Below are 5,926 nucleotides of genomic sequence, written 5' to 3' on the forward strand. Positions count from 1 at the left end.
GCTGGGATTAAAGTTGTTTCGTAGCACCCTGGCCGGGTCCAGCCTTGATATGAAGAAGCCTGGCCGGGTCCAGTCTTGATATGAAGAAGCCTGGCCGGGTCCAGTCTTGATATGAAGAAGCCTGGCCGGGTCCAGTCTTGATATGAAGAAGTGCCTTCGGCAGACAGCCTTGCCTTTAGTTGCCCCTTCCTCCAGTACACACTCATGGAGACCCTCTCTGATTCTGATTTTTCTAAGCAGTACCCTGCTTCTTTTATTCATTCAAGCATGCTTTACCTAGAAACAAGTTTCTCTCTAAAGCAGCAGTCTTGGGACTGGAGAGATGGCTCAGTGGTTAAGAACACTGGCAGTTCTTGCAGAGGACCTGGGTTCAATTTTCAGCACCCACATGGCAGCTCATAGCCATCTCTTGCCTCCTGTTCCTGGGAATCTATGCTCCTAGGAATCTGGCCTCTATGGGTGCTGAGCACACATGATACACAGATGTCCGCGCAAGCAAATATACATATGTAAAACATAAAAATAAGTAAGTCATAAGCACCAGTGGTTTTATTGTAATTTTATTCATTTGAATAGATATTTATTGGCTCTTATCATGTATCAGATGCTATGCTAGGACTTCAGATATAATCATAGCCAGGAACTCATTCAGTTGTCATCTTGACTAACGCATGTTAAAAACATAATCTAAAGTGGAGAGAAAATTCAAAACTCTCAGCATTCAGGAAGCTGAAGCAAGAGGACCTTGGGTTCAAAGCCAGACTGGGGTATATATAGAGAGACTCTGCCTTAAAAACAAGATGCTGAGAATAAGCAGGAAGCCTAAACATTATAGTTCCAGGGTTCTGATGAAGAGCATGGGTAGACTCAGGTTGGTGGGGTCAATGTCTTCTGGAACATGGATGGCGGTAGAAATTAGCAAAAAAAAAGTCTAAGGTTTTTGATCAGATGTGTAGGAGCAGATGTGTGGGAGGAGTCATGAGAAGCTAGAAACGAGGCAGGAAAATAGGAGTAGTGGTGAAAATGCCAGCAAGATAACCATCTGCTCTGGCCCAAGACATTGTGTTAAAGGCAGGCAGAGCTACAGAGATGGATTCTGAGACAAGTTTCTCTTTTGAGGACCCTCAAATAACACCATATAGGTGCTCTAGTACAATGCATGGAAAAGCACGTCCTCATATAAACTCTGAGGCTCTTATGTCATTATAGTCATGAGTCTTTCAGCCCAGAAGTGACTACGCCCTAATGCATGCCATTCACACATGAATGACTAGAAGGCACTTCCCAAATCACAGGTTGCTTTACTCAACACACAACACCCTGTTTCCACTCCTTGTGTGGCTGCTTTGAATAGTACTTGTCACTCTTAGAGCTTCTCCTGGAGGAACCCATCCCACTTGCAGGCATAGAGCAGTCTCACCCCAGTGTTCTGAGCTAAGCAAACACTCGCCGGGGAATGTTCCAGAGCTCTGCAGCTGAGGGAACGGAAGCCAACTCACAGGCTGACTGTGTAGCAGAGCCCAAAAATAAGCTGGTCAAATTACACCCTTGCATTCTGTAATCCTAACCGGGAAGTAAAAGCATGAACTTCTAAGAAGAGATGATGCCCCATGTGTGAGTCTGGATTAAGGGAATACCAATTCATGTGCCAGTCAGACTTCAATGACAGCAGCTGGAGGGGCAAGTTAGTGTGCATCGAATACCGCAAGATTGGCACACAGAACACCCTCAGTTTGCAGATGGTTGGGACTGGTTTTGTATCTTGGTGCTGGCCACGTGGGCAGGAAGAAAAAAGCCTGAAGATGAAAGAGGCCTAGAGAGACACTTAGAGGCCACAAGGTACCCCACCCCAGGACCAGTCAGGTCCCACACTGTTTTAAACCATTTGTATCCATTACAGAGATGCTCTGTCTCTCAAGGAAATTTGGGAGAGATTCTGATCTTTACAGCCAAATGAAGCCAACTAAGAAATCCAATTCCGAGAATGAATTAGGCAACTCTTGGTAGGTTTGGAGCACATGATGCATGTGAAAAAGAATAAGTTATTTCCACATCCCCAAACTCTTGGCTCATTGTTGTCTAAGTGTATGCTAATCTGATGATTAATTTAATAAAATTCAGCCTATGAATTCTCAGATGATGCTTATAAAATGTTGCGATAACGTCATAACAGAAATCTTTCCACCACAAGCCAGTGCTTATTCAAGCTTCTCCGATGACTGCATTCCAGGAAAGATAAATGATATGTGTGACTGTACATAACCAAAGCACTCACCCCAGGCTGGGTCACTTAAACTTTCAGGGAAAGCAATGAGGTAAGCAGAAAAACCATAGCTATCACAACTGGGAAGAACGCCTTGTTATGAGTGGAGAAAGAAATGCATTATTAAAGCTGAAGTAATGGTTGTGTTCTCAGATTGGGGCCAAAGTGTGGTGGAATGAGACGAGCCACTCACCTGGCAGAGAGGAGCAGAGGAGGGAGTACCAGATGACTGAAGCCACAGGCCTGTAGATGACTAAAGACTAAAGACGCAGGCGTATAGATGACTAAAGACTAAAGACGCAGGCCTGTAGATGACTAAAGACTAAAGACGCAGGCGTATAGATGACTAAAGACTAAAGACGCAGGCCTGTAGATGACTAAAGACTAAAGCCACAGGCCTGTAGATGACTAAAGACTAAAGACGCAGGCCTGTAGATGACTAAAGACTAAAGACGCAGGCGGGTGTCAGTGCTGCCGGCCCCACCTCCGAATTGCGAACGGCGCTTGACTAATGCAGTCTTTGAAATCTGAAGTTTGTCTTCTTTCTCTCACAGCTTACTTTCAAATCACCATGTTGCATTTAAGCTTCTGCAGATGCGTCCAACGTGCAGCCCACAGATGTCCCAGGATAGCTATGAAATGCAACCACACATCCGTAGATGATAATGTCTATCGATGGCTAAAAAAAAAATCAAATGATTGGATACATCCAAGGACAATCCTCATTCCTGGGTATCATTCTGAAACCATTTTCTCTGTTGAAAAGGTTAGAGGGAGGTTTCTCGTTTCCTTTCCTCCCTCCCGCACAGATAGCTGGGATCATTGCAATTCCTTGCCCAGATTCTAGTAATATATTAATACCACCATACCACCTACTGCCTCAGTTTACTGTTTTACTTGTTGTCGGTTAGGTTCCTTAAGCATTCCCAGACATCTCATTCCATATGCAGATACTTTTGCTATCCGCAAAAGATAACAAACACGGTAGCTCTATTTGCTTGTTTAAGAGGGGAGAGATGGAAAACCGTGGACCTCTACAACCGCACCCCAGGCGCTAAGTGTTCTATTTTTTCCAGCCTCCAGGACCCCTGTTAATGGGGACAAGGCCATCTGACGTGTACAACTGGGACTTCATTTTCTGCTGTCATGTGGAATGTTCTGAATTAACTAGATATAACACTGGGTTTTGTATTTTTATTGAGCTTCTCAAGAGTTTATGTTGTTTCCAAAACTAGAACATGGGAGCAGTGTGCCATAAAGAAAAACACTTAAATTTAGACGAAGAATGTCTCAGCTCCAACTGGGATTCTTCCATTTCAATGAGGTTTCCTGCCACAGCTCTACTACGAAGAAAAATCTGGCTGTGCTATGCTGCAAATTACATCCATATCCTCCACATTTTAATTTGTATCTATTTTAAAACTTAATCTTAAAATATGGCACCAGATATGTTTACCTGCACACTCATTTTAGCAGAGCCTGAAGCATTGACTTATGTTTTTAATCCAAGAAAAACAACATGACTCCCCCTCCTCTCTCTCACACACAAAGTTCCCCTAAAGATTAAAATGTTAAGTGAGATAAGGAATGTGAAATGCTGGCTCACAGCAGACCACAGTAAATGATATCTATTATTATTACCTGGAAGCAAGATCCTGTAACGCAGGAAACCTGTTCCTTCCCTCGTAGGATTGAGCTCATGAGTCAACAAGAGGCTCAACTTTGATTTTCTGTTATGCCAGCTAGAATGTTACCAATTTAAAAAAGTAGGAAATAATTTCAATAGAGAGCACACTGATGTGATCTGGAATGACATTCAGAAGGACAGAAGGATGAGACAGGGCGTGTACTAAGAATTGGGTTTGATCCTTGTTTTAGCCATAAGCAAAAAGGTTGGGGAAAGGGGTAAAAACTGACTCGGGCCACCTTGAAGAGCCAAGGAGCTATGACTCAGCTCAGGGTTATGAGAGTCTGGTTTCACTTTCTAGATCTCTTTCACAGGCTCTAAACTAACCTGCTGGACAAATTGGCAGAAGAGGTAACCTCCACCGGGTTGTGTGCTCCCTAATGCTTTAGCTGGGGAGCAGTCTCCGAAGTCCTGCTGTGCTGCTTTGAGCTTGGGATTTCCACCTGCTAGGTCAGCGTATTTGCATCCCCTGAGCAGTCTGACCACAGCCCCAGAGAGGCAAGCCAGGCCACAGGCTATGGCTTTGACATCTCCCACCCTCCACCCCCAGAGCAACCGAAGCAGATTTTCCTGCGTCCCTGCAGCTTCATCCTAGCTCTGGGTACCATCCGGAGTCGGGCCGGATTTTCCTGGTGGCAGACTGCTGTTTGGTGTTGTTAGAAAGTGTTAGTTGTGGAAACCCTTGCTTTCCCCTGCTCCCTACCTGCCAATATGTGCTGATTCCTCCATTGTGTTCAGACCTGCATTTGCCCATTCTCCTCCTGGCCAGCAACATCACTCCCCAAGTCTGGTTTAAGAAAAGGATTTCCTTTTCTTGCAAGGCAGGTACATTCAACCACACACAAGTGATCACATCTTTAACAGGCAGTGAGGGCCACTGCACATTTATTCACTGTAAGACAGAGACATGTGTGGACTTGTCAGAAAATCCCTTCGTAGCCCACAATCTATCTCGGCGGTGAGTGTGAAAGCCCAGGAAGATGCTATGGAGACGGCTCTCCTGAGAGCACCGTTTGCAGAGGGCAGTGGAGCTCGCTTCGTCTGCAGAGTCCCTTTTGCTTCCAGCAGTCAGTGTTCAGAGGATGAGCACCAAGCAGCCATGGGAGTGAACTTTCTGTTCGTGTCAGAGTGCAGACGGAATTAGGAGTAGGTGAGAATGACTCAGTGAAATAGTTGGGCATCTGCTAGCACAGGGACACTGATGGAGCTCACCACCTGCTCCTCTGAGCAGGACGTGACTCACTGTTTGGAGAGGCTGGTTTCTAAGGAGACCACCAAGGGGCAGGCGGCAGCAGCTTGTAGGAACATGGTTTCATGTGGTCATTGGTACCTTGTTGAATGGCTTCCATGCTTGGCTAGGTACCTTCCAAGAAATCCTTCCTTCCCTTCCCTTCCCTTCCCTTCCCTTCCCTTCCCTTCCCTTCCCTTCCCTTCCCTTCCCTTCCTTCCCTTCCCTTCCTTCCCTTTCTTCCCTTCCCTTCCCTTCCCTTCCCTTCCTTCCCTCCCTTCCCTTCCCTTCCCTCCCCTCCCTTCCCTTCCCTTCCTTCCCCTCCCTTCCCTTCCTTCCCTCCCTTCCCTTCCCTTCCCTTCCCTTCCTTCCCTTCCTTCCCTCCCTTCCCTTCCTTCCCTTCCCTTCCCTTTTCTTCCCTTCCCTTTTCTTCCCTTCCCTTTTCTTCTCTTCTCTGAATCATAAACACACCTGTTAGTAACAAAGGATTTGTCTGTCCCCAGTGAACAACTGATTCCTGTTCTGAGCCATCCTCCACATCAGTCACAATTAGAATGACCTGTTCACAGCACGAAAGAAGGATTGAATTGCAAAATTGAAAAAGAGATGTGATACTCTAAGAAAAAACATTAAGTCCCGCCTGGCATGTAGGTCTCTGTGAGTTCCAGGCTAGGGTGGTCTACGTAGTGAGTCCCAGGCCAGTCAGAAATATATAGAGAATCTCCATCTCAAAATAAACAAACAAGAA

General features: G+C 45.7%; 1 long non-coding RNA gene across 1 annotated transcript; it reads right to left on the minus strand.

Annotated features, from left to right (window-relative positions):
- Positions 1-544: 544 nt before the first annotated feature.
- LOC121143173 lies at positions 545-5,099 on the minus strand. The gene is made up of 3 exons (XR_005880322.1): positions 4,654-5,099; positions 3,905-4,005; positions 545-2,942 (listed from the first exon to the last, which is right to left on the minus strand). It is a non-coding gene; the product is annotated as an uncharacterized LOC121143173 (long non-coding RNA).
- Positions 5,100-5,926: the final 827 nt, after the last annotated feature.

The sequence above is a fragment of the Mesocricetus auratus genome, unplaced genomic scaffold (assembly GCF_017639785.1).
Source record: "Mesocricetus auratus isolate SY011 unplaced genomic scaffold, BCM_Maur_2.0 Super-Scaffold_100011, whole genome shotgun sequence".
NCBI lineage: Eukaryota > Metazoa > Chordata > Mammalia > Rodentia > Cricetidae > Mesocricetus > Mesocricetus auratus.